This window comes from Podarcis liolepis, assembly GCF_965112155.1.
Source record: "Podarcis liolepis genome assembly, chromosome: 12".
NCBI lineage: Eukaryota > Metazoa > Chordata > Lepidosauria > Squamata > Lacertidae > Podarcis > Podarcis liolepis.
In genome coordinates this window covers 30,239,636-30,265,012 of record NC_139563.1, presented here as the reverse complement: position 1 = coordinate 30,265,012, position 25,377 = coordinate 30,239,636, and positions in this window count along the sequence as shown.

Sequence of the window (25,377 nt, the reverse complement as noted above, 5' to 3'; positions counted from 1 at the left end):
AAGTGGAGCAACCAAATCAGTCAGTTTGCAGTAAATGCTTGCAATTCATGTTAAAAATCAGCAGACCTGTGCCTGGGATCTGAGAGGAAAATTTGAAAAATTCAAGTTAGGCTAACTGAGTTAGGTTAATAACTAGGTTTGAGTTGGCTTAGGAGGTTTATTGCTGGAATTCATTCTGTTGGGTCAGTGTTGGGGTTAACCATCATATTTTTGACACCTCCAGGAGTTGTATTTGAGGATCCACATGCCTGAACTCCAGAGATGCTCTGGCTAGGTGTGAGATTCAGATATGAAGCAATTTCTGGCTGCTCCTGAGAGTGGCACAAGTGCGCTCCATATTATACTGCTAGTACCCCTATGTGAAAAAAAGGAGACAATGCAAATGGCAATAGATCATGAGAACTGGTGTGTTGTTGCTTCTAAAGAAAACTAGATATTGTTGCTATGCCATTATTTTTCAAGTGTGACTTGCTAATATCATAGCAATATCTGGCTACCCATGTGAATGGCCTATGGAGCATACCAGCCTGGAAGTGCAAAGAAGGTTTGGATGCACAAAATTCACGCTCAGAGAACCCAATATAAATAAGCTGGATATATTATTGAAATACACTTGCCCATAAATTTTGCATATTTTATATTTCTTGAAGAAGAAAAACTTGCATATTAAATGCAAATATGTAGTTTGGTCCTGTATCTTTTGAGTCACATAGAAGTCAGCTATTATTGGTGTTCATCTTGTGTGGATGGGTTGGCTATCTAGTGTTGTTTAGGGAATATTTTTCCCCTTTGGATGAACCATTCTAGAATCTTGTGTCTATTTCCTTCTGTTGAATTTATTTTGTAATTTTATTATTGTAAATCAGTTCGGGATGGCTGGGATGTGTGAAGCGATATATAAGTATACTAATCTAAACTCATTTGTCTCTCTTTCTTTTTTTTTTTTTTGGAAAATAATATTTATTACTTTTCCAACAATTTAAACACAACACTACAAAAAAAGAACAATACAATACAATACAATACAAAAACACTACATAACACTGATACATAACCAAACAAAAACAGCTTAAAACACATCAAACAATTTCAATATCTTATCTTTCATTCACTTATTTCAATGACCTCCTCACACCTCCCTTTTTGTATTCCACTTCTGTTAATTGTTTCAGCAATTCCTTTCCATCTTCCTCTGTTTTCTATCCTATAATTATCTTAACACATTCTAACCTTATTTTTTCCTTTAATATTCTATTAATCTATTTATACTTAATTCCTTATAACATTTCTACTAAAGCCATATAACTCCGTTCCAACATTCTTCTAACATTCATTAATTTTACAGTATTTGTGTAAATAATCTTTAAACTTTTTCCAGTCTTCTTCCACCAACTCTTCTCCCTGGTCTCGGATTCTGCCAGTCATTTCCGCCAGTTCCATAAAGTCCATCAACTTCATCTACCATCATTTGTGTCCTTTTCAAGCAGGAGATTTAAAGGGCCAACTTTAGCATTTGTGCTGAAACACAGGTTTAAAATTCAGAAGTCTTCATCTCAGTTCTTTTCTGCTGCCCACTTCAAAGGCTTCCTGCAAGGGTCATGGTTCTATCTATAGAAAGGTATGAACGAAATGTAACTAAAGAGGAAGTTTATAGTCCAGAGATAGATTTTCAAGGGGTTCATTAAAAGCATTCAGAGTTCATTGAGTTTTACTGACTTACATTCTTGTGCTTAAACAAGTTTTATTGTTCCCATAAAAGTTAATTTTTCAATGGCTGGAATCGGAATTATTAAAGTATGGTTGTGTGGCGTACCGTTTTAGGATGCCAAAGAGCTAGCGATGCTTCTCAACATCTTGGACATTAAGGGGAAAGTCAGAAGTAGGTTTCTTAGGAATCCACAGAAGGTTCATAACAGCTTCGCAGATAACAAGACAAATGTGCAAACCGGCTCATGAAATTTGCTCCCACAAGAGGCAGTGATGGTCATCAACTTGCATGTCTTTAAAAGAAGTTTGGACAAATTCATTCAGGCTACTAAAACTGATGGATATGTCCTACCTCCACTCTTAGAAGCAGTATGCTTCTGAATACCAGTCGCTGGAAAACACAGGAAAGTGCTGCTATGCTCAGGTCCTGCTTGGGGGCTTCTGGTTGATGATTGTGGATGTTGACATTTCTATTCCACCTTAAGGAACAGGCACGTGGAATTGTTGTGTGTCACATGTCTGTTTACATTCCAGCACAGTATGCTGGGAACTTCCGTTTGTGTATAGCTTTTGCTTTTGCTCTTCTCTCCGAGACGACATGAGAGAGAGATGACATGTTTCTTTGTTCTGATTTATGTTTACTAAATCTGTAGCTGTAGCATGACTCCATACACCTCACACCTACTTCTGTGTGCGCAGTACACTCTGCAAATTGCGTGCCCTGGCTTTTGAAGTCTGGGTCGCTGATTTACGTCGGAGCACGGGCCGATGGAAGGAGACGTCCGAGCTTGGGTTTGCCAGCTGGCCTCTCGACCCTCTGCATATCGACAGTGAGAACAGGTTTCTGGACTTGATGGGCCACTGGCTTTATCCAGCAGGCTCTTCTTATCTTATGTTCAACGTCTGATTCAGCTATAGAGTCTGCCCTTCTCCATCTGCTCCTATGCTTCCTTGCTTCCACTGCTTCTACCTCCTATCCTTCCAGATAGGACCAAAGTAGAAAATCACCCAATGCCTGGTATGGGAGAAGAATGTTGCAGTGTTCTTTGGAAACTTGCAGTGGTCTAGCAGATGGGGAATGATAGCTCCAGAGCCTTTCCCCTCCAGAACAAGAGTGATGGCGTTAACTGCTAAAGCAGCAAGGTAACAGATGGATCTCCCTTGCTCCGGCAAGTAAATGAGCTGATAATGAGACCTTAAAGTTTTTGTGTGTGATAGAACTGCATAGAGGAAGTCAAAGAATGAGGGCAATAATCAAGCAGAGGCTAGACACTTCTTTACTTTGATGCGGTTCCTCCTTCATGGTAGCAGTAGGATGTTGTTGCTGCTGTTAAAGCTCAATGTGAGCCTCAGCTCGAAAACCATGTTTCAACTTGAGTTTATTCAATAGAGCTTACTCATAGGGCAATATGCACAGTATTGCAGTCATTTTGATCCTAATTAGATGTACTGCTGGTCTTTATTGTAGGTGCATGTTGATGTGTAATAAAATAAAATGGGGTCTGTGTTTTTGGACTCCCTTTGTGGACTTGATTAAGGGAGTTGTCATGATGAGATGTAGGAACACTGTCAACATTGCCACTATGTGACTGCACCAGTGTGAACACATTTCGTTCCATTTAAAAAAAAAAAAAGTTTAAGACCTTACAACGAACAGTAAATTCATTGGGTTTACTCCCAATAAAATAGGCACAGGATTTCAGCCATGCTGATCCTAATAAATATTATGCTATTCATTGGGGTCCATGTGGATTTATCATATTGTCGCAACACCAATTGCCTCTATTTTGGGAGCAATTTGAGAGGTTTTCTGGGTTCAGTTTCTGTACAGGAAGTCCTGCCAAATATCTGAGTCTCATCTGATTGTGGTGGTCCAATTCTAAATCCCTCTAAGCACAAGGTTGATTTGCCTTATAGCTGGTTCCTTGTACTTATCTTAGTGATTTAATGCCCAGTTGTTTTTCGAGAAATGCACTTTCAATTTTAATTGGCATTAACAATATGGATGAAAAACAGACACTAGTAAACTAAAGATCAGCAGCCTAGTCCACAACCTTGTTAAGTCAATGGATTTAAACTGATTTAGTGCTCTTGAAACTCAATTGGGTGGTAGATCAGGCTGTTTGCTTTCAATGAATGCCAAAAGGTATAGTGCTGCAGTAGCTAGGAACAGATGCTATCTACTTTCAGTTGCTGGCTTTTCAGAACAAGGAACAGGGAATGGCTACAATCTTTTTGACCTTCCTCAAGGCAGCTGGATGGCCAGTGTTGGAACATGATTTCTGGGACAGATGATGGTTTAGTTTGGCCTTGTGCGGCAATTCTTGTTCCTGTTGAGAAAAGAAATGTGTTTGAAAAGTGTGAAAATGTAATTCTGATTACGTTTGGGACTGTATTACAGTACCAACTCTACAATTAGCTAGAGTGATGCCCCATCTCAGGCATATGATTTTGAGTGTCCTGAAAGACCACCCATTTCGTGATCATTTTTCTAATACTTTTTTGCGGGTGGGATGGGGAGAACACTTTGGGAAGGAAAGTGAAAGAGAAAACAGCACCAACCTTCAATGGACTGCTAAAACAAATTAAAAGGTTTGAGGGGGTGAGCTGCATTTTGAGTTCTGGATATGATATATTTTCTTCTGGATATAATATGTTTTCTACCACCAGACAATACGACTATGACGTAGCATCCTTTTAAAGAGGCATCGAGGGTGCAAATGAACCCAGATTTTTCTGAGAGTGCCAGCAATGTTTTTGCTACAAGGAAAAGGAGGAAGATGCCAATGTTGTCATAATAATAATAATAATAATAATAATAATAATAATAATAATAATTACTACTACTACTACTACTACTACTACTACTACTACTACTATACAGTGGCGTAGCGTGGGTTGTCAGCACCCGAGGCAGGGCAAGTAATTTGCGCCCCCTAACCCGTGGATTTGCACCCCCTAACCCATGGATTTGCGCCCCCTAACCCTAACCCCCAGATGTTGCGCCTGGTGCGCCTGGCCCCCCCTGCACCCCCCACGCTACGCCACTGCTACTATATCTCACCCACCCTTCACATAAGGTCCCAGGGCAGATTACAACAATATGAAAGTACAGTATTAAAATTTGCAGAGGAATAGGGAGGGCCCTAATATGTGTGTATGTGTGTCCTTTTAGCCATGCTGTGATGATGCTAGATTCTCCTCTGTGAAGGAGGGGCTTTCACAATTTGGCGTTGCCAGAGAGAAAGCCCTCTCATGGGCCACCGTTCTCTGCACTTCTGAGGGTGGTGGAACTATGCAGTTCAGGGCCGTTTTAAGCATATCCGGTGCTGTGGTGCAAAGATCCCTCCAGGGTCCCCCCTGGCAACTCCAAAACAAGGGAGGGGGCGGTAGAAAATGTCTTCTGCCTCCCCCACCACCCCGATACCCGGCATGGTGGCAGCGATCAAGCAGGAACATGTGCTGGTGGACATGCTCTCCGGTGTCGGGGTGCCCAAGAATGCAGCCTGGGAACATTCTTTCATATGTGGTGGACCTGTCCCAAGGTGAAAGACTTCTGGGAAAAGATTTATAATGAATTGAAAAAAATGTTGAAATATACATTTATAAAGAAACCAGAGGCCTTTCTTAATAACAGGTTTGGAAATGCCCAAGAAATAACAGGTTTGGAAATGCCCAAGAATAACAGGTTTGAAAATGCCCAAGAAAGATGTAAAACTATTTTTGTATGCCACAACTGCGGCTCGTATTTTGTTAGCTAAAAAGTGGAAAACTCAAGAACTACCAACAGTAGAAGAATGGCAGATGAAGATGATGGATTTCGTGGAGCTGGCCAACCTAACTGGAAGAGTCCGTGACCAGAAGGAGGAGGAACACCACGAAGAATGGAAGAAATTTAATGATTATTTAGATAAATTTGTTAAGCTAAACTAACCAGAAATAGCTTCCAGATATTTAATGGGCTTAGGATTGTATTTATGTTAACTGATAAAATAATATGTTTAATACTATAAGGAGAAGATTTAAAGATGTTAATGTTCAATTTAAAGTGTATAAAAATTGGGATTTGGAAAACCGTTATAAGGATATGCAATGAAATTCAACTAAGGGGAAACGAGGAAGTCGCTTTACAAAGTTAATAACTGTTATTTTCAATAAGGTTATGATTTCTGTTTGTTATGTTTGTTCGTTTTGTGTTTTTGTTTGTCGTTAATATTGTAAAAACCAATAAATTTTTTGGGGGGGAAAGAATGCAGCCCGGGAAGGCTGCGTGCCGCCTTTCCCCCGGAAGCAGGAGGAGGACAACGACCGGGAGCAGGGCCGTCTTCAGCATATGCAGAGGCTTGGGAGAGAAGCTGCATGCAGCTTCCATCCTAAGCCTCTGCGGGGATCCCTCTCCTCTTGCAGAGGCTTGGGAAGGACGCTGCACGCCCGCCAGCCACATAGTTGGTGGGGCGCAGCTAGCGGGCGTGCAGGGAAAGGGGAGGCTGCCGGCAAAGCCGCACAGCTTCCCCACTCGTTAGGGTGCCCCTGAGAGGCCAGTGCCCTGGCACAATGAACCACTAGCACCAATGGGAAAGACGGCTCTGGTGCAGTTTCACTTAATAGCTTTGGCGGATGCTACAGACATACCTCTTTCCCCTGACTTTTGACACCCGAGACGTGGACCCTCCTTATTCCCTTGACTGCGATTTGTTTTAACAGTTTTTAATTCTCAATTTTACATTGTTATAAGCTTCCCTGGGATCTAAGTCGTAACAACCTAGTATCTCCCATGAGAAAATATATAACAGCCTTACGCCAGCCCAACCCCAAAAATGCCTCCCTCTTTTCACTGTAAACAACAGGCCAGACAAATAGGGAACCACTTTCAGCCCCGTTACAGAAAATTGCTAGTTAAACTTTGTTGTTGTTGTATTTTTACTACCAGGGAGGGAATAATAGGATTGCATAAAGGTAAAGTTAAAGGACCCCTGGATTAAAGTCCACTCAAAGGCGACTATGGGGTTGCGGCGTTCATCTCACTTTCAGGCTGAAGGAGCCGGCATTTGCCAGCAGACAGAACTGGCAACCCTGTCGTGGGGATTCAAACTGCCAACCTTCTGATCGGCAAGCCCAAGAGGCTCAGTGGTTTAGACCACAGCACCACCTGTGTCCCCTATAGGATTGTGGAGCTGAAAGGGACTCCGAGGGTCACTTGGTCCAGCCCCTGTAATGCAGGAATCTCAACTAAAGCATCCATGACAGATGGTCACCCAACCTCTGCTTGTAGGATATAGATACTATACATGGAATCCAACTAAGTTCTACTTAAAGTACACCCACTGAAATTAATGGACCTTAGTCATGCTGATCAATTTCTACGGGTCCGCTCCGAACAGAACTAACTTGGCGTACAACCCTGTGTACCTTGAGGTGTAAGTGTATGAACCATTTTCTTCTCTGCCTCAGCCAGCAAAATGTCTTTGCTGTAGCCCAGCATTAAAGCTGACCTGTCGGGCCTTCAAAATAGGCCTGCCTGTACGTCAGTCTGAGCCATAGACAGCTGCTAGCAGGGAGCCAGGAGTACGATTGGGAAGCAAGTAGGTAACACACTGAAGTAGGCAGCTGAGGAATATTCCCCGCTCCCTCTGTGCATGCACCCCTGGTCTCCAGGGAATAGTAATGCCTTCTGAATTAAATAAAGCCAATCTATCTTTAATAAAATGTATCTGAGCTACCATTCTGTAATGAATAGCACACAACAGAAAAACATAGCCTTCCCTGATAGATGTGGTGCAGCTCCACAGCTGTACGTATTTGACCCCCATTTTATACAATTTCAGCTCACTGTGTCTTTCTCTCTCTCTCAGAATCCTGGAGTGAGCTCTCAGCAGCAGCAGTCACCAGATCCCTCATACATCTTCTGCACTGTTTCGGTCAATGAACTATAACCTTGCAACAGGGCTGTAATGTTTCCGGCAGCTGGGATCCTGGCTGCTTGTCAGGATGACATATAACCCAGAAGACATGCTTAAGAACAAATAACCTCAAAATTGTTCACATGCCATCTGTCTTGATGGCCAAACAGCACCGAGTGAATTGAAGATGATATAAAAAATAAAAAATGAATAAAAGAAATAAAGCTGGTGAGCCACCGAACTAAAGTCCCCTTTGTTACTTGTGCAAAGATGAAGGCATCCAATTATGTTTAGCCGAAAGAAGGGCCACATTTTTATTTATTATTTAATACACACACACACACACACACACACACACACACACACACACACGATATCACGATGCTGTGCAATAACATCATAAAAAGACCATAAAATGCACAGCAAATGACCAACAATGATTTTTCTAAAAATGGCTGGCGAAACAAAAGTGCTTTCAGCAGCCGGCAAAATATCAAAATTGCAGATATCGGTTTGATATCAGGAGACACAGTGTCAAAAAGGACTTGTGCCACTATGCTATAAGCACTTGGTGTATGTTCACATCACCATTTACTGTGCATCCAAGTTTTTTTTTTTAAAAAAAAGGTTTACAGTAAATTTGCAACAATCAAAAAGGCTACCATGCAATAATTGTTTTTTCAAATAAAAACACACAAACACTGCAATAAGCTGAGAGCAACCAGAAATGTCATTTTTCAGTCATCGTCCCTTCCCCATTCTAATCTGTTTTAACTGTTTTTAATTTTAATTTTTGAATTGTTGCAGCAGAGTACAGCAGAGTACAGAAGAGCATAAACCACTTGGAGAGCAGCTCTGTAGAATATCTTCTTTATTCTATCTACAACTATAATACAACTATATACAGAGCTAAATGAGGTCTAAGCATAAATGAATGCTGAACTGCACTGAGTGCCTGCAGCTGCTCTTAGCAGCAACCTTATCTATACACACGATCTCTAACACTCAGTCTCTCTCTCTCCGACACACTGACTGACACTTTGATGTGGTGCTGGAGCGGAATAAGTAGAGAGCAGAACACCGCCCCTCCTCTCTGGAAAATCACCAGACTCATCAGCAGATTCTTGGATATGGGAGGGGTGAAATCTCATGAAGAACTCGAACTCAGGTTGCAGTTTCTACCCAAGTCTTCAACGCTCAGATTGGTGCAATGCATGGGCAAAGCACTGCTCAAATGCATTGCAATGGTCAGAGCATTGGTCTATTCAGTTTGGTATTCTCTACTAGGCTGCCTGACAGTGGCTCTCCAAGGTTTCAGATGGGACATTCCCAGCCCTTCCTCGCGTACCCCATTGACACCCCTGCTGGGTAGCCACTTGCTTCATGGCCTTCAATGACTCAGATATGATATCATTGTGTCCAGTTCTGGGCACCACAATTCAAGAAGGACACTGACAAACTGGAACGTGTCCAGAGGAGGGCAACCAAAATGGTCAAAGGCCTGGAAACGATGCCTTATGAGGAACGGCTAAGGGAGCTGGGCATGTTTAGCCTGGAGAAGAGGAGGTTAAGGGGTGATATGATAGCCATGTTCAAATATATAAAAGGATGTCACATAGAGGAGGGAGAAAGGTTGTTTTCTGCTGCTCCAGAGAAGCGGACACGGAGCAATGGATCCAAACTACAAGAAAGAAGATTCCACCTAAACATTAGGAAGAACTTCCTGACAGTAAGAGCTGTTCGACAGTGGAATTTGCTGCCAAGGAGTGTGGTGGAGTCTCCTTCTTTGGAGGTCTTTAAGCAGAGGCTTGGCAACCATATGTCAGGAGTGCTCTGATGGTGTTTCCTGCTTGGCAGGGGGTTGGACTCGATGGCCCTTGTGGTCTCTTCCAACTCTAAGATTCTATGATTCTATTCTATGATTCTATGATTTGCAATCAATCATTTGTTTATATTATTCCTTAGAGGACTGTCATATTAAATATGATTATTATAAGCCTATGATTAGGAGTTTTAACTAATTTTGATGCTGGGAAAATAAATCCTTTTTACTTTTGCTTTTCTAACGCGCATTGGGAATGAATAAAAACAAGACTCTTTCCTTCACTGAGGAAATGAAGGGAATGGCTTCTGGGATTTAATAAAAAGAAACCAGAACTTTCTTCCATTCTTTTTCCTTGACTGTTTTCTCCACGTTTGATGGGCACTTTGGGAACACAGGAAGTCACGCTTTTTATTCTGATTATGCTTCAATCCCAGACTACAGAATTTTACATTTGCAGAGTCTCTCCACTTTCTCATCGAGGTTCTTCCGTCACTCAATATACCCCCCAGTGAATAGGACAGGGCAACTCTTTCTAAACATAGCAGGAGGGGTTAGATGCCTGTTTGTCAGGGATGATGAACATCGACAGAAAGTTCCACACATACCCCACACACAAACCTCTAAAATAAAGGAATAAAGATGGAATCTTTCAAAGGCTAAAAGCCCCGAAGGGGGGGAAGAGACAGAGTATTTTAAAGTTGCAATTCAGAATGTTCCCTCCTGAATTTCTCCATGAATATTCCTTTCCATGGGGGACTATGTGGGGGGGCGGGGGCAGGGAGAGGAGTGACAAAGGTCTGCTTTCCTTCATGCTTCTCTCTCTCTCTCCCCCTCCCCATCTGCCACCAATGCCACTATCTCGAAAGAGGTCCTTTTGGTTTCAGCGGCGCCTGATCATGCAGTCCCCGCGCAGAATAGATCTAACAAATCACAGAGTATCTGCAACCTGCTATGTATCAAAGTCCCTTAATGCGGCAACAAAGTTCTCCAAGGTCAGAAAAGCAGTTTATCAAGCTCTTATATCTCTTACAGCAGACAATAAATTTATTCTAGTGCTGGAATCTATGAATATTTCAGATCCTCCACGAGATAAACAGTATTGCTTAGGATGCTCCCTGTGTCATTGTCAACGAACACCAAACACTGTCATTGCTACACACATGCAATGCCTTGGTATGGCTCTGAGGGCAATAAAACTTAATGCTGCCTGGTTTGCATTTTCCACACAATGCCCTCCAGCTCTGGCCATGTACATTTATTTGACAGCAAACAGGCCATTACTAGGGCAAACTTCCACCCGCAGATAGATTGAAAAACTCTTAATGTTTTGATTCATTGCTCAATTGCCACTTCTTTAATTTCTAATCAGGATTGAAATTAACTCCCGGAAGATAAAGAGCAATGCATTCCTTAAATTACTCTCTGCATTCACTTAATGTGAAGCCCGCTCCTGACTCCATCTGTCTTAATTTGGATTAATGTGAAATTAGTAAAAATTCTGCGTCTACCTTGTTTGAAATTAGTTTACTGCACTGTTATCATTTGCTATTTGTGAAAGTGCTTAAAGCATGCTTATTGGACGTGTACAAACTAGTTTTTAGTAAAGCGGAAGTCAAGCAGCATCTCCCAGCTGAACACTCCCATTGGCAGGTGGTGAACTGGGGCAGGTGCTTCAATTATTTTGCGTGGGGGCTACTTAGCATAGCAGTAGTCCTGCCCCTCCTCTCAGTTTCGCTAGCACCCTCCTACACTTAAAGACACAGGACAATCATTGAATTGCAGAGTTGGAAGGGACCCTGAAGTTCATCTAGTCCAACTCCCTGCAATGCAGGAATATGCAGCTGTCCCATAGGGGTATCGAACCTGTGCAGGAACTATAATAAATTAAGATAGCACTTTATCCCCTGAAGCAGGGATTGGGACTCTCAGTCCTGAGGCCAAATGCAGCCCTTCAATTCTCTTCCTCTGGTCTTCAAGACTTTGCCCAGGCCAGAGCTTCTCCATGTCCCCTTCAAGTGCTTTTGCCTGGATGCAATAGGTCATTGAACTGTGATAATTCTTGCGAGTTTCCACAAGTAGATCACTCTGAGAACAGGGTGCTAGACTAGATGGGCCACTGGCCTGATCCAGTAGAGCTCTTATTATGTTTTCTTGCTTTCCTGGATGTACTAGTTAGGTTTGTTTAAAAATAATAAAACAATAAGAATAATAATGAAATATTTAATGCATGGTTCTATTGTTTGGTATTGTTGATGGGATTCATCTCATTGGGGTGCATGCAAGTAGGCATGGAATTTAAATAGGAAAATTCTTTTATTCATTTATTTAAATTATGATTGAAAAATGAGTACCCAACAAGAGTAAAATGGGCCACAATTTTAGTAGCTGAGACTTGTTCTGCTTACCCCATGCAAATATGTAATACAATTTTTAAAATGCCAGAAGTGCTGAGTTTTGATAAAGCAGAGTTTGGCAGCAGATCTTAATCTTTGCTATATTTAAACTCGAAATTGAGTTTCCCTTATTGAGCTGGATGAAACACCAGGGTTTGGATCGAATCCTAGAGGAATGTTACAGGACTTAAAATAGGTTTGATGCAAATAGGTTGTTGAAAAGACTGCGTGCTGCTGCGAGGAACTGTGGTAACTTGTCATCGCTGACCATTAGCTGTGCTTACTGGGTTTGATGGGAGTTCAGCTACAGAGCCTGTGTGGTGTAGTGGTTAGGATGCTAGACTAGGACTTGGGAGACAAGGGTTCAAATCTTCACTCAGCCATGAAGCTCACTGAGTGACTTTGGGCCAGTCACCATTTCTCAGGCTTGTTGTGCTGATAATATGGAGAGGGGAAGAGTCAAGTATGTCACTTTGAGCTCCTTGGAGAAAAGGTGAGACATAAAATCAAAAATGAAATGATTTTTTTTTTTTTTTGTGGTGTACCATGTTGGTTGTCCCTGTTGGGATTCGCAGGATACTGGATAAGTCTGCAGGCTTCAACAGGATGATGCAATACTCTGCTGGGTCAGAGTGACTCAGCAGGAGTGTGATTAGTGTAATTGGCTATCACCTGTTTTAAAAAGGAAAGCCTGTTTAACAGGGGGTGTGGTGGTTGTGCTGTAGTGTGGTGGTGCTGTGGTGGAGAGTATTCGTTTGTAAGTACTCTGTATGGACTGTTTCTTTTGTAAATGCCTGTATATAGCTCACATTAAAAAGGACTGCACTGAAAAACCTGGAACTCTTAGTGTTTCGCTGAAAACGCCGCGTGAAATACGCGACAGGGTTATGGGCCCAGCACACTTCCGCTGCGCAAGAGTACAGGTGGCAGTTATCTAGCCGTGGGTGCTGGAGGTGAGCTGCAGGGATGGAGCAGTCCAGAACTGGCGTGTTGCTGGAGAAGCTGATGGCCACGAACTACAGCATCTGGTCAGTCCGCATGCAACACTTCCTCAAGCGTGAGGGCCTGTGGAAAGTGGTGGAAGAGCCACCGCAGCCCCCTGAGGAGGATGAAAAGGATGAGAAAGCTTTGGCTACGATCATCCTTGGAGTGGACGACAGCCAGCTAGTCTACGTAGCTGATAAGGTGACGGCAAGTGAGGCGTGGAATGCACTCAAGGCTGTCCATGTGCGAGAGACAGCTGGCTCACTGATAACACTGACCAGGAGACTGTACCGGTGTCGGAAGAAACCGGGGGACTCCCTGGTAAACCACCTAAAATTCCTAACAGGCTGTTTCCAGGAGCTAGCCTTAAGAGGGAGGCCTGTGGGGGAAGAGGACAAAGTCTTTATAGTCCTGAGTTCCCTTGATGACAGCTATGATATGCTGGTCAACTCCCTCGAGTCTGTAGAGACTGATAAGCTGACTCTGGAATACGTGACCGGACGGTTGTATGCAGAGGAGGACAGGCGTGCAGAGCGAAAGATTACCTCAGCCCAGCTGTTGGAGCATCCCAGAGGGAACAACAGCCGGGAAGAGCAGAGGTGTCGGGAGCCGGAGAAACAGCCAGGAGGAGCTGCTGCAGACCAGCCGGTGGTCAACAAAGTAAAAAGGTGTTTTTGCTGCAAGTCCAGTGGACATCTGCTTCGGGACTGCCCGAGAAAACAACAAAAACAGCGGAAGCACAAGTTGCAGCAAAGGGAGTCTACCGCTTGGGTGTCTGCAGATGGTCAAGAAAATCAGGAGCTGTGGGTTCTGGACAGTGGAGCTTCTCAAACCTTTTGTAAAAGAAAAGGATTGCTAACTGATGCTAGGGCTTCAAACAAAAAACATGTAAGTCTTGCTACAGGCCAGAAAGCTAATGTGGTTTGTGAGGGGGAGGTTGTGTTCCCACAGCTGGGACACACATTCAGGAATGTGTTGTGTGTGCCTAGTTTGCAAAACAATCTCCTGAGCATTCCTGAATTGGCAAAAGCAGGCTTTGAAGTAAATTTTGTGGGAGATCAGTGCCAGATAAAGCAAAATGGGGCAGTGTTGGCAAATGCTAGCCTTAGAACTAATATGTATGTACTGCAGTGTGAATCTAAGGTTGCGAATGTGCAAAATGTCCCGACCCATGATATGTGTATTCATCTCCTGCACAGGCGTCTGGCTCATGCTAACTATAAGGTGCTAAACAAAACATTGGAGTTGTGTGGGGGGATGAAAAACATAAAAAGTTGTGATAATTACTTAGACTGCAATATCTGCAAGGAGGTTAAAAGCAGGGCTTGCCCAGTAGCAAGAGCAAGCCAGAGAGAAACCAAAAAACCACTGGAGTTGATTCATGCTGATGTAACTGGTCCTTTTCCACCTAGTGTCTCCCACAACAAATACTGTTTAATCCTAGTGGATGATTTTTCTAGATTTGGCTGGGTCTATCCATTAAAGCAAAAGTCTGACGTTGCCCAAACTTTGAAGTTCTGGGTAAGAAAGGTAGAAAGGCAACTTGGTGAAAAGTTGCTCCTCTATTCAATCAGACAGGGGAGGGGAGTTTATGGCAAGCTCCCTAAGAAACTGGTTGCGTTCCCAAGGGATTAAACATAGGCTTACCAATGTGGCCACGCCTCAGGAGAACGGAGTAGCAGAGCGTAGGGGAGGTGTCTTGCAGACACAAATGAAAGCATTGTTAGCAGATGCAAATCTTCCAATTAAGTACTGGGCTGAAAGTATTAAGACCGCGAATTATATTGGGAATCGCTTGTGGTCAAGGGTACTAGATGACATACCCTATAAAATTCTCTATAACAAAAGTCCCAGTTTGCAACATTTAAGAATCTTTGGGACTAAGGCATGGGTTGACGTACCTGTGAAAAACCGAAGAAAAGGTGGGAAAAGGGCACAGCAGTTGCTATTTCTTGGGTATGAAAGTGGTACGAAAGCCTACAGGTTTGAAGATGATAAAAACCTTTTGAGTTATAGTAGATCAGCCAGCTTTAATGAGCAAAGAAATTGGCCCAAGATACATGCAAACCTGCTGCCAGAAAAAGTTTTACTGCCGAGCATACCTGATAAGGCAGTTAAAACAAAGCTAAGAAGTGGCAGCTCTCCCAGAGAAACTGAAAGGGAGGAAGTAAAGGTTGAGCATTTTTCTCCAGCTGCTAGCATGGAGCAGGGGAGAGAAGAAAGTGCAACAGGGACAGGAGAAGGTAGATCTCCAGAGTCAATCCACCCCAAAAGCAGTCCTGAAGGTAGCCCAGGGGGTGAGATTAATGAACCAAGGAGGTCTGCAAGAAGTAATAAAGGTCAACCTCCAAACCGTTATGGGTTCCCAGCCACCATAAACCAGGTTTGTGTAACTGAGCCAGAAAACTTTGAAGAAGTGCAAGAATTACCTACTCTAGAGAAAGAGGCGTGGTTAAAGGCAATGCAGGCAGAGTATAACTCTCTGCTAAACAACAATGTGTTTGTACCTACAGAATTGCCTAAAGGTAAAAAGCCCATAAGCTGTAAGTGGGTTTTTAAAGTGAAAAAGCTGGCTGATGGTAGTTGTCAGAGGAAAGCCAGGTTGGTTGCACGGGGCTTTACACAGAGGAAATGATACATTACGATGAAGTGTTTGCCCCAACAGCAAAGGCTGAAACAGTAAAATCAGTTTTAGCAATGGCAAGTCTGAGAGGGTTAAAAGTTAATCATTTTGATGTTGCCTCAGCATATTTAAATGCTCCTATTGACGCTGAGGTATATTTACAGCAAATACCAGGTTATGAGCTAGAAAAAGACAGCATGGTGTTAAAGCTGCAAAGGGCACTATACGGTTTACACCAAAGTGCACGTCTATGGCATGAATGCATAGACACAACTTTGAAAAAGATGGGATTCAAACAAAGCCTAGCTGTTTCCTGTTTATATTCAGCAATGGTGCAAGGAAGTGTTTGTTGTTTACTTTTGTATGTTGATGATATCTGTCTAATAACAACTGCACAAAAGCAAGTGTCTTGGTTTATAAACAGCCTAGGTAACAAATACAAACTGAAGTATTTGGGAGAGATTCAGAATTACTTAGGAGTAGAGGTTCAGAGAAATGAAGAGGGCATTTACTCTCTGAGTCAGAAGGAAAAAATCGAAAAGTTACTGAAGACATATGGAATGGAGAGGGCAAATGAGGTTGACACTCCCATAACTACCCAGTACAAACATGAACCAGAAGGGCAAAAATGTGAGAATGCAACAGCGTTTCATTCTCTGTTGGGTTCTCTGTTATATTTAAGTTGTTGGACAAGACCCGACATAACATTGGCAGTGCACATGTTAAGCCAAAGAAGTGCAGACCCAGCTCAGAGAGATTGGGTAGCACTTAAAAGAATCCTAAGGTATCTGAAAGGCACAAAAGATTACAAACTGGTGCTGGATACAGGACATGATCAGCAAGTGTATGCATACGCTGATGCCAGCTGGGGAGACAGAGAAAATGGAAAGTCTACCACTGGCTATGCCATATATATTGGAAATGCCCTGGTTCAGTGGAAATCCCAGAAACAAACATTTGTTGCCACAAGTACTTGTGAAGCAGAGTACTCAGCCATAAGCGAATGTGTATCACAAATAGAGTGGTTTGCTTGCCTAACAAAAGAGCTTGGAATACCTTCTGAAATGCCAATCACTATGCTAAGTGACAACATGGCTGCACAACAGCTTGCCAACCAACAGAACTGTAAAAGCAAGAGTAAACATATTGCGATAAGATACGGAAATGTGAAAAATGCTTTGGAAAGAAATGTGTTAAAGGTACAGCACTGTAACACAAAATGTAATGTGGCAGATTTGTATACAAAATGTTTGGATGCTCCTAAATTTCGAGACTTAAGAGAATTTTTGGGTCTCAAGCCTTTGACTTAAGGAGGAGTGTTGGGATTCGCAGGATACTGGATAAGTCTGCAGGCTTCAACAGGATGATGCAATACTCTGCTGGGTCAGAGTGACTCAGCAGGAGTGTGATTAGTGTAATTGGCTATCACCTGTTTTAAAAAGGAAAGCCTGTTTAACAGGGGGTGTGGTGGTTGTGCTGTAGTGTGGTGGTGCTGTGGTGGAGAGTATTCGTTTGTAAGTACTCTGTATGGACTGTTTCTTTTGTAAATGCCTGTATATAGCTCACATTAAAAAGGACTGCACTGAAAAACCTGGAACTCTTAGTGTTTCGCTGAAAACGCCGCGTGAAATACGCGACAGTCCCTGGTCTCGTAGGAAGGAAAGAAAGGACAAGATAAACAGATTATGGGGTGAGTTCCTTTTTCAAAGCCCTGAATATTTAGGCAGATGGAGAGAGGGGGGAAAGGTTCAACAGAGGTGGGGAGAATGTACAGTTAATGAAGGTCTGAAGGCGATGTTGAGTCACAAACTCAATGTAGCACAACTTAATTTATGCTAATAGAGGGAAATGCAGGTAGAGTATCAATACATCCTAAAGTTAGAGAGAAGTAGATCTTTTTGTATGGGATCATATTGAAATGACATCATGTGGAACAAATTTGGCTGCCCATACTTTTCATAAAGCAACTGTTAGCCAGGCTAAAGGGGGGTGCCAATGTCTACCAACAACATGGAGATTATCACCTTCCTTATCCTAGTCCATGTATGTTATCTCCTTGCCTTCTCACATACCAACCAATCATTTCAAAAAGTAGCCTGCAGCTAACCATCCCTAGCTAGCTACAATAATTGTGTTGATCTGTTTGCATATTTCACCAATTTTAAATCCAGTTGGTTGGTTTTGAGCATTTAACACTCTTACACATTCTCGTTCTTGTGAGAGAAAAAGAAGGAAATTATATGAAAACCGAACGCTAGTCTGATTTGCCATTGCAAGTGATCTCAAATCTGTTCCCCAGGGTATCCTCTGCAAGATTATTGCCATTTCAGCAACTCAGTAATTTAGGAATTACCTTTTCATCCAGCCTACAAATGCTGAGTCTGCTAAATGTTTGCTTATCCCCACATTAATCTTTTGTCTCCTGAATGGTATTTGTGGAAGGACTATACGTGAGTGGCCAATATACAGGTAGAGTTCTTCTCTTTTTTTAATGCCCTTGCTAAATATATTTACAGGTACAGTATTTCGCATAAGTCTCAGTATTACCTGATTAATTGATGCACTAAATCTAAAAAAGCTGATAGTTAACTTTTGTCTTCATTTATGGGTTGTTTTGAAGCTTGTATGTTGACTACTAGCTGTGGTTAACTAACTAACTAACTAACTAACTAACTAACTAACTAAGCACAATGGATAGAAGAGATAAAATATTTTATCTGGGCTGACAATTATTCAAAGAGAAGGTGAAAGGGTATTGGCTTCACCCAAATTGTGCAGACATCTGCAGAATCTTGGTGTGTCATGTAATTTCAACATGGGTCAGGATCCAAAGATCCTCATGGGTGAGCAGAGTGGAAAGGGTTAGTGAAGGAGGAACACACAAATGGCTGCTCATCTGAGCCCTCTAACTCTGAGAAACTATCACACAGGAACACACCCTGGATGGACTAAAATTAATGAGAAGAATAGGTAGGGTGGGGGTGGAAATCAACCCTGTGCCCCTTTGTAGAGAGCTGCTGGGACTCTCCTCAGCGATTTTCAGTTATACAGTTGTATCTTGGTTCTTGAACACCTTGGTACTCGTACATTTTGGCTCCCGAATGCCGAAACCCCAGAAGTAAGTGTTCCTGTTTACGAACGTTTTTCGGAAGCCGAACGTCCAATTGGAAGCTGCATCGGAACTTTGTCGGCTTCCAAATAACGTGCAGGAAGCTGCTGTAGCCAATCGGAAGCCATGCCTTGGTTTTTGAACAGTTCCCAGAGTCGAACGGACTCCCAGAATGGATTAAGTTTGACAACCAAAGTACCACTACATTGGTACCTCTGGATGCGACCGGGATCCGTTCCGGAGCCCTGTTCGCAACCTGATGCAAACGTAAGACACGACTGCACGTCTGCCCGTGCGCAGGTCGTGTTTCGCTGCTTCCGCACATGCACGTGACATCATTTTGAGCATCTGTGCATGCGCGAGCAGTGAAACCCAGAAGTAACTTCCGGGTTGCGCAACCCAAAAATATTTAATCTGAAGCATAATCATCCCAAGGTATGACTGTATAGTAATATGAAACTTTGGCATGTTGGATAATGAAAACCTAATGGTAAGGTTACAAGAAATCACCATGCCATCAGCATAAATTAGATGCTAAAGAACATGAAGAGTAGCATCAGAATGATCGGTGAAATGTCAATATTCTTGGAATGTTTCAAAGGAATATGCTAGAACATAATAGGTGACTTTGGTGGAGAAATGCTGCAGAACATTTCATCTAAATAGATGATGGATATCCATAGTCTACATCCCACGTGGCTTCACTTTCCTGGTAACATATTGCTATTGAAGACATATTCCTATACTGTACATACTGTTATTGAGCATTTATTGTGTTCCATACATATTGCTGTACCTGTATTACTATGCTGCTCCTCTTATAAGGACATCCACTCCTTATATATCATTCCTATTCTAACTAAATCCGTAGGCAGATCTGGTAATTTTTACACTTTCCTCCTGTTTTCAGACTCCACTAAAGAAATTGGAAAATTCGGTGCATCAGCATTTATTACTAGGAGCTGAATGGTTGAATCTCCTTACCAACTATGCTAGGACTCAGCCATCCATTCTAGTGTGTTTGTGACTGTGTGACAATGCACACACATATCCTAGAACTTTGCTGTGCTGCTAATTCTAAATAGTATTTTGCCGGCCTGTAAACTGTAAAATTGTACTTCTTTGATTGTAACTTAGTGGCTGATCTGTGATTGTAATACTGAAGATTGATTGATAGTTTCACTTATGTAAGTAATGGAATTGACATGAAAGGTGGAAAATTCCATCTTTCTGGTCCAGTTCCCAATCAATATATAAAATGCTTTCAGAGAATTATTCTCTCTCTTCCTGCTTGCTGCCTACCTAACTCTCCTTCATATGCTGCCACCCCTCTGAATGTTACATGGGACCGTCCCAAAGATGACTCAGAAAAGAATATTAGAAGGAATGATTCCACTTGTCGAGGGACAGAATTCAGCCCCAGTTCCAGGAGTGGGCAAGGCTTGGCAGAGGGTGGGGTAGACCAGGGAATGACCTCTGTCATAACCAATGTTCCTCCGTCAGAACCAATGCAGAATAAAAAAAAATAAGCAAGGAGACACAAACACACAAAGACACTAATGATGGGTGCTTGTCTGGAATTTTTACATGGACTACTTTTTTGGATCATGGCATTAGAACAGCTGGTCTGTGACCCTGGTATCTCAGACTTGGAAAGAACAACTAGCATCCTGACCTTAACAGTTGCAGAAAAGATCAGAATTGTGAAAACAATGTACCAAACTGCATTCCATCAGGGGAAATTGCTTGCAAAATGTTGTGCATTAGTCAAAACTGCTTATAAAATTGTGTTTGTTAGGAGAAATTTGCACTAAAATGCTGATGAATTTATATTAGGGGTGTGTGTGTGTGTGTGTGTGTATAATCTCAAATTGCTGCAGGAATGCTGGGAAGTGAATTTTAGATAATGATAAACTGAAAGTACCTAAATGGACAAAAACGTACATTTCCATGAATAGCTAATAAAAATGATGTGAATTCTATTGGGGGGGGAGATAAGTTGAGAGGGGAGCAAACAATAGGAGAAAATCACTGGAGTAACAGTAAAATAATTGTGGACGGTAGATTTCCTTTGGGAACAAGCAAAGTTAATTTATCAAGTGCTTGCTTGCATACAATTATGTGGTCATTTTTGGCTCATTTTATATTCCAAACCATTTTTGTAGGGTGTAAGTGGCAGAAATGTGACAGATAAACTAACAGAAGATGACAACAGAGAAAGGACAAAGAGAGAGAGGGAAGTCTTTTATAATTTAATTTTAAAAGGCACCATCATTTATTTTCAATTGGCATTCAATTTTCAATGCACGCATTTTAAAATGTATTACTGTTTATGGTTGTGAATGTTTACGGCCATTTGGGAATTGATTTAGCTTTTCCCTGAGTCACAGATACGAAGCAAACTAATGAACAAGATTTCCAGATGACAAATGGTGCTTGCAGCTTTCATGTCTGCTAATTCATTTTTCAAAATAAAAATAAAAATAGAAGACATGCATCTTCTGAAATTTATGCAAAATATAGGCTAAGCAAGTTGGCCATGGGTTTCAGGATGGACAATTCAGGTTATTTTTGGTCCACGTGACTTTACATGTGTTCCTTCAATAAGTCTGATAACATCCCATTTCCATATTTCTCTGTGATTTATTTATATTTTGGTCACCACAAAAATTTTGATACAAATAAGTATGTATTTATTTATGTATTTCTTTAATACATACACATGCCCCCTTTCATCCCTAAGCAGGCAGGAGGTGCGAACCTGTCGCTATAAAATGCTGTGGGAATGGCATTTGTGATCTAAAATTGCTGGGATACATAGAAAGTTAGTGATTTGCCATGAGTTGACAAGAATTATGGGGCTGTAGCTAACTAAGATCTACTCAGAGTAGAACCCCATAAATTGCGACTCAAAGGTGCCCCTTAATTTATATTATAGTATTCCAATTTCTAACATCCTACTTTCTAGTATTAATTTCTAGTAATCAATACAACCTGGAAAAATCCTATAATGTGAAAGAAACTGGGCCAATTTGGCCCAAGGTAGTTTTGTCCAGAGTGGGTTGAGGCAGCCCCAGATTGCCTTGGGTATGGTTGGTTCTGCCTAGAGAAATCTGGGACTGTCAGAAGGAGAGCTGTAGGATGGTGTGAGGAGAGGGGAAGAAAAGAGAAGATGCAAGCTACTTCTTCTCCACATCTCATCACCAAACACATGTTTAATATGGGTTTAAAATCTGATTAAGCATGTGGTCAGGAAGAGGAGAGAATAAACCATCTCCTTCCCCACCTCTTTTCATTGCTTACCTCATATTTAATTAGGTGAAAACCGCTAATTAAACATTAGGATTGTGCAAGGCTCCGAGTTCAGTTCAGGGCCTGGGTCAGGTCAGGACCAGATCAGTATGGCCCAATTAGTATCATCAAATCAGGTCCCAGACCAAACTGAGGGTGCCTTGCACAGCCCTAGGTATAACTGTTTGATTTTCAATAGTCATAACCCAACAATTTTTTCTCCCACTTTTTCTTTTCCAAATTTAACTCCTGCAGACCTGAAGTCTGCTCACCCCTGTTGTAACCTGAGGGACATCATTGTTTTACCCTTGGGGTTCCTGCAAACTGTCAATCTGTTTCATTTCTAGAGTGCATCTGTGGAACTGACGCTGTATTACTCTACAAACTGAGAAGCTGCCTCACTTGTCCAGCACTCTCAAAACCAGCTCTAAATGGTTATGGCTTTGTGTTAAGAAGGCAAACATGGCTAATTTAAATTGCTTTCCATTTGTTGGGAACACAGTGTGAATATGTTGATGCCCATATATCAAAAAAAAAAAAAAAAAGCAAAACATTGCAGATGAAGCCAAACTCCGGTAAGAGCAAATTCATTTTGTCATCCATTTACAAAGCTAAGGTTATTATTTTTATAATAACCAGTTCAAATTACTTCATTTAAAATGATGGAGTGAATAAAAGATTGTTGTGTGGCTTGTTTTTTTTATAAAAAAACAAGGTTTTCCTTAATCTTTTTTGTGTACTCATCTTAGTAAATACTGAACACATTTTCTAAAGACTTTTGGTTCCCACATGGCCCCACATAAAGAAAAAAATAATCAATCCTTATCTGAGTCCCTCTACGGATTGCATTTTTGGGATATTACAATGCTTTGAGCTGGTTGTCTACAAAACCTTTGGATTAATGGGGGCACTGTGTACATAGGGTTACATTGTTTTGTGGTTTTTTTTGAGGACACATTGGAGTGATTTGGACAAAGAACAGTGCAAGCCATTCTATATCTGTTCAGTCAGAGGTAAAACTCATTGTGCTCAATGAGACTTGCTCATGGTAGGGATGGATGAATCTGTCTCAATTTCTCTCAGTTTCTCATTTTTCCAGTCTTAAATTCGGTTTACAGTTCTATGATTCTATGATTGCTAAGCCTGCCTTTGTGGCTATGAAGACATGTGGTTCAGAGAGGGTCTACTGATGCCACTATCCTCCCACATCGATTCATTTTCGTCCAAATGAGGATATGGCTGGACTTGTGGTGTCTCTTTGCAAGCAACAGAAATGTTGCAAAGCAGTCCAAGATGCATTGCAAAATGCCCTTTCCCAGACTGCTTCTTTGCTTCTTGTGTTTTCCCATCGGAAATGTCTGCGGAGGCCGAGCTGGTATCAAGAAGTTGAGGTGTAGAATTATTCCCTGGATGTGTGTACCAAATTTGATTCTAAGATTGTAATCTTCAGTGGAGTATCACGTTGCAATGCAAACAAACAGACAAAACTTATGAAAGGAAAGATGAATGGGTGAGTAATTCGACTGAAGGCTAAAAACTTCATTCAGTCAGTAAAGATACTAAAATGCAGACTTAAAAGCAAAGCTGGAAACAGATTCCACCCCACCCAACATTTTTGCTAGTATGCAAAGTGTTGGGTTTATTTTTCTATGCTTAATTTATATGAATTCGAGCAAATAGCATACTATAGGGAGTTAATATGAAAGGCATGTTTAAGTCTTACTGTGAATCAAATTCAGCCCTGTGCCTTTTATAAAAGTACAGTTTGCCTTTTAATTCGCCTCAAGGCACTTCTGTTCTATCTGGTATGTATAATCAGCAGCTGCTAATTCCTTGATTTGTACTACAGAGCCACCACTTTGGACGATTAAAAAATCTTTTATGTTGTACTAGTTACTATTTTTCATTACACAGTGTGTTAGAGGAAATTTTGCACAGTCTGAGATGGAGGACCTGAGGGAAAGCAGGGATGTGTTGAAAAGCTTTTGGATTACTTTCACTCCCCCAAAAGTTTGTTTTTCTCTGCTTCTTTGTAAAGCAACTGCTTTGATTAATGTATTTACTGGGGGGAAATGTCTGATTTCTATGCATAAAAGAAGTATGAGCAATAATAATGGCTGTCCCAAAAATAATTATTATTATGAAAGTTTAAGAAAACTGTGGTTTGCAGGGGCGGGGAGGAAATGGAAAATTTAGAGAAATTATCTACTGAAAACATCATGTGAAAACTAAAATCTGAAATTGCTTGTTATTCTTTTGTATCCTATTCCTACCTGGATGTTCAAGATGGTTAAGTATTGAGTATAATATTTTAAATCATTCATCTAAATTGCTGTTTCTTTCGCTAAGGGTCTGATTCCATCTGTTTCTAGTATTTTACAAAATGCAATTGTTGGAAGACAATCCATCATATGTATCGGCATGGGAGAATGCCTTAGGGGAGCCCTCAGAAGAAAGTGCTTGGCAGTGTATCTGTAACTCCTCTGCAACTTTGTCAATTGACACAAAGATAAAGGAAGCACAATACATAGCTCTCAGTAGGTGGTGCATTACAGAACCCTAGCAAGTCTCCATCTAATATGTCCAAATTATATCCAATGTTGTTGGAAATGGAATAGTCAGATTTGTTCATACTTCCAGCTATTGTGGAATGTCCAATGGAGCAGGACTTCTGGAATGTGGTTGCTGATTACTGCGAAGAATTTCTCTGCAGTTGGCCACTCTTAGCTCCCAATGACTCTGGCTTCCTGTATAAAGACCTTCTTAAGCAATTGCATTCAGCAGGGAAGTTGTGCATAGCATGTAATTGGAAGTCTCCAAAGCAGCCATCTAAACAGCAGTGGGTTAATATAATTTGAGGACCATGATTATGTACAAACTTGAACTCTGCAAGTGCAGCGTGCAGGAAATCATCATGTTCAAGAAGAGATCACAACACTGTGGACTCTGTTTATTTGCTTATGTGGAAGACCTTCAAACTTCAAACCTGATTAAATTGAAATCAAGTGTGTTTCTCGACTGTGGCAAATTATGTATATGACATATATAACTTCTTTGTTTCTAGATTCAGGTAGGTAGCTGTGTTGGTCTGACACAGTTGAAATAAATAAAAGAAATAAAAAAATCATCCAGTAGCACCTTAGAGACCAAGTTGGTTCTGGGTGTAATATTTCGTGCGCATGCACACTTCTTCAGATACACTGAAACATAAGTCACCAGACCCTTATATATAGTGGGAGGGTGGGGTGGGGTTTTTCTCAGAAGGGTAGTAGGAGATGGGTGATTGACTCAATGGCTAAGGTCACTTTGACCCATTGGAAAAAATGGGTATGGTACCATACCCATTGAGTCAATCACCCATCTCCTACCACCCTTCTGAGAAGGGTATACTCAGAACAAACTTAGTTGGTCTCTAAGGTGCTACTGGACAATTTTTTAAAATTATTTTTATTTATTTCAATAACTTCTATGTGATATAGTTACTGAGCAAGTTGCTAAGTATGTATGATATACTTAGGGAACTGGTTATCCTACTAAGGATGATC